The following is a 10,751-nucleotide window of genomic DNA, read 5'->3' as shown; positions in this document are numbered from 1 at the left end:
ACTTAACCACTAAGCCATGACAGCATTTCACAAACATACACTTTCAACAGACACATATTTATCAAAGGAATTTTAAACATTGCCGACATCAGCTAAGCAGGTGTGCCTACAGCTGAGTTTTTCCAAAACTGGCCAATCACAAATAAGTGCAGGAGATGAGGCATATTTAAGCTCCACAGGCGGGAATACTTGCTATAACTGGTTGTAGCTTCCTTCTGCAGTCAGCATGGCTGGTGTTCGTGAAGGCATTCAATTTAGAGTGCAACGCTGGGGCATCCAGGAGTCCAAAGTAATAGGTTGGCTCCTTGTCCACAATCATGAGGAAAGACTCCTGCGGGGCCAGTACCAGGGTACCCAATATAAAACGGAGGCCTGGAACAGTCTTGCCCGTGTTCTCACCAGTGCCACTGGTGTTCCTCGGACTGGTGAGCAGGTCAGGCACCATTATTCTGACCTGAAGTGATGTAGGGAGGATCAACTGGACCAGTGGATCCAGGAATCCCGTATGATGCCTAATTCCCCAATACTGACTAAGTAGCCATTGTATTAAGTAGTTATGAATTGCTATGCTTGTCTATACTATGGATAAGTATGTCTCAATATCACTGCATTTACTTCACAGCTGCAGGTGTCCGGGTTATGAACCAGCAAGCCCATGAAGATAGGCTGCAAAGGCTGCTTCATGAGGCAGGTTAGTAATTATTCTGCATGTACTGTTATATAAAATAAATGAAAGAGCCTTCAAAAAGTCTTTTAACCCAATAAATAAAGGTGTAATAATCTTTTAATAAATGTATGATTCATGGAGTGCATCTGTGTCATTTTCTTTGATATGTTGTTGTACTGTTGCATTCTACAAATAGTAGTGTTGTATTAAGCAGTGTCAACCCCCACTTGGGTAGGCCCATATAACATGGATGAAGGGACTGCCAGTATCTTGTATGCATATATACAGCCTTCAACTTTTGGTTCATGGCCAGTATGTACAGGTTAATCTGGCACATGAGTAGCCTGGTATTGTGTTCCACAGAAATGTCAGTGTGCTGCCAGAAATGTAAGGAGCTGTTTACATATAACTGATACTTTCACCTGAACATATCTAGATAATTATATGAAAGTAGATCTGTCAGTGTACCATCTTAGCAGTAGTGTCTGTGAGCAACTCTCAAAATATATAGCAGTAACATCTGCATCTTGGACAGTTTGTATGTAAGATACAGCTCATGAATATAATGATCTAGCAAAATCCAATTGCACAATATAAGGACATTGGGTAGTGTAAGTTTACATGTAAGGGACATATAACTGCAGTTAATAGGAATGTAGTAAAAACTAGAAGGATATATAAGTTGTTAATTGAGCTATCTTTTCCCACCCTGCTGTATGTGCATAAACAATGCAATTCCACACCTCAATTGGTATGTCTAATCTCAAAACATTTGTTGGTACATATGGCCTATTGGTTTATAAATATTTGCATTTATTTCTGTGCATGTGCCCTGTTAAAATACCACAATATTGGTGGCCTGTTGACATCAATTCAACCTGCTTGCTGTTGTAATGTCCACTATTGTTCTATATATGCATGTGTTATGCTTGCTTTTCAACTGTTGAAAATCTGGTGTGTTGGTTTAATGGGAATACTTCTGCATGCTGTTATAACTAATTGGGAATGCTGTTGACTGTTACTAACCCATATCTTTAATAAACTCTCCAAAACATAGTTCGTATGGGAAGGCCAGTCCCAGCGGACCCACCTGTCCCACCTCAGCTGGCCATGGCACCTGGCACCAGCAGATCTGGTGCCCAGCCTGGGACCTCCTCCTCCTCCATTGGCCCTGTGCCACCTTCGGGTGGAAGCCCTGCAGGGGATGGGGCTCGGCCCACCCCCGTGCAAGCGTGGGTGGAGGGGCACCTATCACCCTTCGAATGGTCTGGGCTGTGGTGCATAGAAAGATTGAAAGTTCTGCTGCAGAACCTCTACACCAGCTTGAGGCCCGAGTGGCGCAACTCCTGGGTCAGCCTGCCCCTCCTACACAGCCCGCAGCACAGCCACCCTCTGGGCCATGAAGGTGCACTGGTGACCTCAGTCCCACTGTTTCCATCTGAGGGTTCATGGGCTTGCGATTTCCAAATATCCCTCCCCGTCAAAGGTGTTCACCCACCACATGTGTCATATACTGCCCCTGTATGCGTCTTGTTTGTCTTGTCTGTTTACCTCCCCAACCTACCTCCCCAAATATACCTACTTCCCCTACCCTACATTCCACTCTCACCTGAAAAAAAAAAGGCAATCTGCTCCCAGAAAAAAAATTACACCCCATACATAGCTGCCCATTTTGCACACATGTCCACTGGACACATGAAATGTTATTTAATCGGCATTACAACATACTTTGTTGTCCTCACCCCTCTCTCAGGGGTTGAAGGGTTAATATCTACCTCGAAATTTATTGCATATGCACAGCTGTTGCTGTTGAAGAAATGGGCAGCTATGGACCTTCCCTACACCCATCCTGCACATCCTGAGCTATTTTCCATACTGTCTTTCCCTATTTGTGCCCCTTTTTCACCACTTTCCTATCTCCCTATTTTTCTTTTCTTTCAAAGAAATTAGCACGGGGGTGAGCAGGAGTAAGCACTATTAAGCAGTAGTTAGCGGGTTTGCGGGGGGTTGCGCTTAGCTAAGCAATGCGGAGCATTGAACAAACTCACGCAAACCTGCTTACAACTGCTTAAAAGTGCCTTAGTCACTCTGTATGTGAGGACCCTTGTTCTGCTCAGGAGCAAAATAAAACACCTCTGTAAGTCTCGAACCTCAGACCTTACAAACACTACACAACATGAAGAACCACTAAGCCACAGTAGATATACATCAAGTTGGTGCTTAAATAATTATATCATGCATCAGAATGAGTGAATGTAAAGGAAAATTAGGAATACCATACCACACAACTTGTTCTGTGGATGTTGACCAACAGTTGTTGTGGGATTACATTACATGACTGTGATAAGAGAAGCAGCCATTCTAGCAGGAAATAATGTTACAACATCACTTTACAACCCCACACAGTATCACAGCAGGACAAACACTGGCATATCTGTTTAGGGCAGAGGCCATACCTCCCAACTGTCCCTAATTTTCAGGGATGTCCCTGATTTTTACACAAATTTTAGCTCTGTCCCTCTGAATCCCTCCTAAAACTACTGACTTTGGGAACAAAGGTGGTGAATTGCACTTAATGAATAATGACAATAATTAAGAGTTAGATACTTCTTTTACTTCAGAAAAGGTGCATTAATTCATATGCTCTGATTCTCTCAATGTTTCAACTTAATGGCACTCATATTTTAAAGATGTCCCTGATTGTCCCTGACTTTTTCTTGACATTTCCCTGAGTCTGTTCAAATATGTACTTGATTGGTTGAGAGGTCTGGCAGAGGCAGAAACACAGAGGCATATTAGCCTTTCTGCTGTTACACACTGTGCAAATAGCTTTGGAATGAGTTTCGGATGCATACCTTTATGTAGGAATACAACACTGAAATACAAATGGATGTAGCCATGTACTGGTAGCAACCAACTGTAAGAATGCCATTGCTCTATTGCTGAAAAGACGTGTGGTGCACAGACAAAAAATAACAGGCTATTCTCTGGCTATCATGTGGATAGGTCCAAAGTTGGGAGTTACTCAGACTACTTGCCTTGATAAACTAACATGTAAACAGCAACCCTGTAAGTCCAGCAAGATAAAATCCATACAATACTACTTACGCTGTCTGTACTTCTGCAACCCTACCCAAATGTAGAATATACTTGTGTGTGCAGGGTCTACCAAGGATGTAGTTAAGCATACTCACAGTACTGAAATGTGTCCAGTTTTTCTGAGCAGCTTGTGCTAATGTCAACACTAAAAAAGCACAAACTGTTTAGAACTGAGTAAATGAATATTCACAGTATAGCAGTTCACAAACAATTATTGTGCCAAAGGAATACATCTCTATAACTAGCTTTGTATGGCAGTTAATTGTAACAGTTGAAAAGAAAGTACATCTTTCCATGTATCTTGGGGTAGCATTTTGAGGAGTGAGTACATTTCTACACTTTCTACACTGACAAGTGGGTACTGCAAGCAGCAACATTAGGTCTGAGTACAAAATGTAAATCTCTGGCTACACCCCTGACTTCTGATGTAAGAACTATACCAACCTTCTGTCTTAAATAATGATGTCCACACCAAACAAGGATGATCTCCACCTTGGAAAGCTGAAAGGGGCACGCCTACATGAGTCAGCAATTTATAGTACTGGGTTGCTATGACAGCGATTACTGCAATTACTACACAGCAGGCTGCATGCAATTAGCAAATGGTGGCCACTAACTGATACAGAAGCCATCACATGCTCATGTGCAAATTCCTACAAAAGCAGGCTGCAATCTCTGCCAACAAACTCAATCTCTCTATTGCACAGACTGACAGAGAGAGAGACAGAGAGACAGAGAGAGAGAGACAGAGAAAAGGAAAAATAAATATTACCAAATTATACAAAGGAAAGGTATGTGACACATATGTATTTACTGGCATGTAGTAGATGTTATTGAAGAATAGTCTACATAATGTGAAACATTCATATGTGGCAGCAGTACTTCGCACAGATGTTCTGCTTAACTACTGCTATGGACAATACTGTGTGTACCTGTGGGCAGTGGGATATACCTGTGAAATGTGTAGCTCAGCATTAAATGTCAAAGATCTGATCCAAGTTATCTGTGTTCTGTACAGTAGTGTGGCCAATGGCTGTTGGGGGGATTAGCGCTGACATTATATAAACATGGGTGTGACAGAACAACACATGCATGATAGTCATATTAAAGTGTAGCTTAGTATTGGCCACTGCTGTAGCAGTCTAGTATGCTTATCTAACATCTGTTGCCATATATACCCCCCAATGTTAGTCTGTGTTCATAATGTGACACCTGCTTGTGTTGCAGCAAGGCCCAACAGTTCAGCTATGAGCTCCAGGGAATTGCAACAGTGTGGATCATGTGTGTGTATGCCACACACATACGGAGAAATATATATGTGTCATATATATTCACATCTGTATATGTGCATAGAGCAGGGGACATATTGCAACTGTTTGCGAAGGGGGGAGATATATATGTTGGTGAAGGTTAGTATGCATATATTTGTATGTAGGTTTTAGTCTGTGACAAACAAGACAGCATACAGTGCTGGTATATGACATGTGGTGGTTAAACACTGTGGGTGGTTTGTTCAGTTTGCAATGTTGAAGCCAGTAAGGCCTGCTAAAGCTACCTGGGCTGTGAACACCTTCAATGCATTTATCCCAAGACTGTGCGATTTTATTACATTACTGTGTACCTTACATCCTTTGTATAATTGATATTCTCACTATGAAAGGTGAAATGTATATGTGCCTACATATATAAGTATATGTAGACAAATGGATGTGTATATGTATATGCACACACACACACACACACACACACACACACACGCACATATATATATTTATTTATATATACTCATACACACCTACATCTACTTGTTGCAATAGATTCTCTGTACTATTAACTGACTGTGATGGTCAATATGTGTGTGAATATGCCAAATATATGTATCTGTGGGATAGCTTAGTGGGAAACTGTTTATGTTATGGTATTATGGGTCCTTGCTTTGATCCTAGCAAAAGCTGTGTATTCTGTTGCTAGGCAGAACAAGTGCTATAGCATACAGTGTGATTAAGTCCCTTGGTTTTAACTAGGGTGTGTCATTGGAGGCTAAAGCACTACATCTATGATTATTGATTGGTACTGATGTTGAATGCAAATCCTGTGTGTACTGTAGTACTAATTGAAGCTCTGGGCCTGTACAGCAAAGTATGGTATATGTCCACATTGCTTCCATCCACTGTTTTGTGTGGTCCCTGTATTCATCACAGATTACATTTTTCAAGATTAAGGTTGTGTAAGTACTGACACACAGTACTGTATAGTACACACTGAAAGCTTATCTGAGTTGTCATACCTTTGTGTCCTGTAATTATGTCTGATGTGTGTGGGTATGTCTGTAACATGTCCTTTGACATATGTGTGGTAATACATATAACTGCGTATCTAGCAACATTCATAGTGTACTACAGCAGTATGTGACCTATATTCCCAATTGTGCACATATTTTGGCCATGGGTTTGGCATTAACAAGTTGTGTGGTATAATAGTAATACATTTACTGGACCTTACACTGATTGTGATGGATGATCTATTTCTTTACACATCAGCTTGATGTATATCTGCTGTGGCTAGGTGGTGCATCATGTTGCATAGAGTGTGCCAGGTACTCTTGTATAGTCTTATATAGTGATTTTATTTTGTTGCTTTGCAGAACATGGTTCATTAGATAGAGAGTGAGCAAGGCACTTTCAAGCAGTTGTGGGGTGAGCAGTGATAAGTGGCAGCTACAGTGTTTCACTCTCGGTTAGCTTATAGGTTGCTATATATGGCAGTTCAGTGATATCTGTACTGTATAATGTTAAATGTGCCATATGACTTACTCAGACATATTTTTGTATTTATGTCTTCCAGGGATCATGGCCCACCACAGGAACCCAAGTTACAGTAGTGCTGAAGATGATATCATTACTAGCAGTATGATTCAGCACTGCCGTCTCATGTTCTCATGAACCAGCCAGGACCAACAGGAGCGTACTGCAATGTGGCAATATGTTGTCTGCAGGGTCAATGAGGTAGGCCTGCATAACCGGACATATGAGCAGGTACGCCACCACTGCAGTGATCTTCTCAGACATATCCGTCAGCGTGCCACTGATGTGCATAGATAACAGCTTGCAACAGAGGGTAGTGTTAATATCCACCCCCCCTCACCAGAGTGGAGGAGCTGCTCATGAGCCTGGTGGCACATGCCCAACAACAACAGCAGCAGACATACACCATGATGGAGGTTGGAGCCACCCAGCAAGCACGCATGGAGCATGCAGGCAACACGGCATATCTGTAGACTGCTGTTATCTGTATTGGTAGATCACGCATATGTGAGATGTGGAGTGTGTTGTTCAAAGATGTGGAGCCTGTTGTTGTGCAATACTGATAATTTGGAACATAATCTGTAGCCCCGTGAATGTAAACTGTTGTTGTACTGTAAGATTGCAAACACACAGTAGCAATGCCACAGTTGTGGCCACTGACAAACTGTCTCATCTTTATGTAGGTCCCTCTGGGGTGACATCAAGGCAACGGACAGATGCTGGTGAGTGTGTTCTACATTTATTATTGTAAATAAAAAGTGCATGCCATAGTTAAGGTGTAGGCCATGTACACATGTAACACACCTACCCATAATGCATGCTGTGCATGTTTGGTGTAAGAGCACGCACATCTCACTAATGTGATTAGCTGCCTCAAACACATGCAATACCCAGACCATCTCAAACAAATGTGGCTAGACTGTAGTGACCATTGGAGAGGCACAGTTGATACTCAACATTCACATAGCATACACATCTATGTCATACACAGAGCATTTTGACATGCTACACATAAAGGATTCCCAAGCCCTCTGTAAAAACACACTCCAGTATCCAAAATCTCATCCACACATTACACATAATATATCTGAGGGGTAGAGGCCTATCCTGGGGCATTTAAACACTCTGCAACATACTACACATTCATGTCAGGGAATGTTCCTTATTGGCCTCCTTACAAACTCATGTAACAACTGGTTGTGAAATGGTAAACTTAGCCAAGGTAGTACAGTTCCAGCACAGCATGATTAGTGCTGGTTTGGGAAACATTTGTAGCCTTGAGTGACCACCTGATGCTTCATGATGATGGCCTATGGTACTATACCCCATCCAGTTATTGTAACCATAATACTACACATAGCTGTCATTGCTACACACCATAATGATGCATGTGTGCACACATATGCACCTCTAAACAGTATGCATACCAATCACTATTTGCACAACTGACACGTATATGTCTTGTGATGCTATTGAGCGGCTAGGTCATATGACACATATTGGGTATGTGTAGTGTTTAAATATGCAGTTGTGTTTTAGCATGCCATGTCATGGATGAGACTGGCATGTCCACAATATGATCTACACTCACCATAAGTACCATGCATTAGGTATGTGGCCGAATGGTATTCCATCAATTATCCATGCCCCACTGATAATGTTGTGTGAATACTCATCATGCATGTGCTAAAAATGTGTCCACAATTATTTGCTAAAGACACAGAGGCTGTAAGCAGCATTGTATACCTATCTAACACACAGATACACATCCAGCAATGGTATGTACACCTGTGAGTTACGGTGCACAGTACATCACAGGGTTATGAATACCTGCACAACAATGTTGTGTCCATGTATGCATTGTGTTCCAGGGGGAGGGCCATCACCTAATAACAAATCACATGCATCAACGCCATGTATACTGTTAGTAACATGGACTGACTACACTTGCACTGCATGCTGTTGAGCAAAACATGTCCTGCATGCTGGCATGTGTGATATGACTGTTTTGCTTGTGATACTGTACCCCATCATAACCTGCGATTGTGTATGTTCTGTGATATCTGGTGTTGTGTGTGTCTGCTTTTGGGAGGAGTGTAGTTTTGTGTGTGTGCACGTCTGCATGTTTGCATGTGTGCATGTGTGCATGTGCGCATGTGTGCATGTGCACATGTGCATGTGTGCATGTGCGCATGTGCACATGTGTGCATGTGCGCATGTGTGCATGTGGTCTGAAGTCATGTTCAGGTCTTAAAGTGTGTTTCCTGTTTTCCTGTCACAGGTGGCGAGGTGGGGCTGGTTCAGTACAGCAGGGAACCTGATGTCACTAAGACAGACAGTGATGATGAGGATAGGTGTGTTGAGGCACAGGCAGGTTTGTCAGGGTCTGTTGTTGGGCCACCTATTGACAGTACACAAGTCTCCACGCCATCCATGCACACAGTCATACTGCCTGTACATGCATCATTACCATTGCCCTTAGCTGAGGGACAGTGTATGGTTGGCACTGGCCAGGACAGTGTGGTATCTATGCCACATGTATCAGGACACAGCAGCCATAGCCAGATGTCTGGAATGGTACCACATAGGCAGATGCCCAGGGGTTCTCATCAGAGCACTGCTGGTCATCATGCCCCTGGCAGACGTGCCACACCTCTTTCTACCACACGCATGTTCCAGGCTGTCATAGAGGCACAGACACGAATGGAGTGGTACACCAGACAAAGGCTAAGGGCACAGAGGGCTCATTACACCTCTGTAAATGACAGTATCCATGACCTAGCAGGTGCCATACGTAACTACACTGAGGTCATTGATAGACGTTGGGGTGAGACATTTAATGTCCTCCACAATGTCATGTCCATGTGTCAGGACAGTGCGGGATGGTTGAGACATTGACGTGGAAGTATGCTAGCAACATCACCAGCTGGAGGTCACCGTGAATGTCCAGCAAGTCGCAGCCACTCCTGTAGTGCCAGTACCAGCCCCAGAAATGTTGGGGGGGGCTGTCCATAGACCGTCCTAGCAGACCACGTGCACGTGGCTCTGACCAGTCCCAGCAGGGACCTTGATCCAGTGGACATATGTCAACCTCTTCGGATAGTACCCAATCTGGATTAGTACCTGATACTGTCTGCAGCACCCCTGCCAGGCACAGGTTGTGTATCCATGGCCAGAGATGGTGATCTGTAAAGCCTGCCAGGTACAGTCTGTAGCTGTCTCAGAAATCCCTGTATATGGCAGCCACATGGTGGAACTGTGTGCATGCAGACACACACACATAAACCAGAAACCTAGGGCAAACACATACCCGCACACATGACATCAACATTGGCCCATAACAGTACTCATGGCCCTCACACACACACTCGCACACACATGTCGATTATATGGGTCAGTGTAGGCCTCTGGCAAACCAAAAACACACACTGTGCATATGATGAAACCTGTGCCACCTTCTCTCATCTGTAACATTGATGCAGGAACAGGCTAACATGGTGCTGATGCACAGGGTGACTTTACATAAGTATAGCAATGGTTGGATTTGTAGCATGTTGTCAACAGTAAAATGTAATGATATCCTTGAAGATGTAGCTGAGCAGGCATGATGCATTAAAGCTGTAATTAGCAATGTTGTATTGTTTTCACCAGTGTTTATTCCAATTGTGTTTTGTTTGCCCATGTGCCACTTGGCTGATGTGTGTAGTTGTGTCAGCAGGCATTATACAGTGGACAGTAAGTGTGGGGTGTGTGCAACACATGTTTACAGGTGTCCATTTGTGAACATGGTGGAGGTGTACTGTCTGCATGTACATGCATATTGGACACATGGGCAGGGTGACATGCCCTGTATTGGCCAGTGTTAACACTCCATATTTTCTATTGGTGGCCAGTATGCATTGTACTAAACACATTTTGGAACTTGAGTACACATGTATGTGTATGACACGGGTTGACACTGTGCTGTGGGTGATGCTGTTGTTGCTATCTGTCATTGGTTTGCATTACTAAGGTTAACACTGTCCCAGCTGCATAATCCTTTATTAATGCACACTGTTCACCTACAGGGTTGCATGGACTGTGCTATCAGAAACACAAGAAATTCTCACTTATACAGTAAAAGTGCATTAGTCTCATGGACCCCTGCCATAAACTAAATATATAATAGAAGGTGTGAAGTT

Source organism: Protopterus annectens, chromosome 8.part1, assembly GCF_019279795.1.
Source record: "Protopterus annectens isolate FY-2018-M chromosome 8.part1, PAN1.0, whole genome shotgun sequence".
Lineage (NCBI taxonomy): Eukaryota > Metazoa > Chordata > Ceratodontiformes > Protopteridae > Protopterus > Protopterus annectens.
This window is presented reverse-complemented; position numbering follows the sequence as displayed.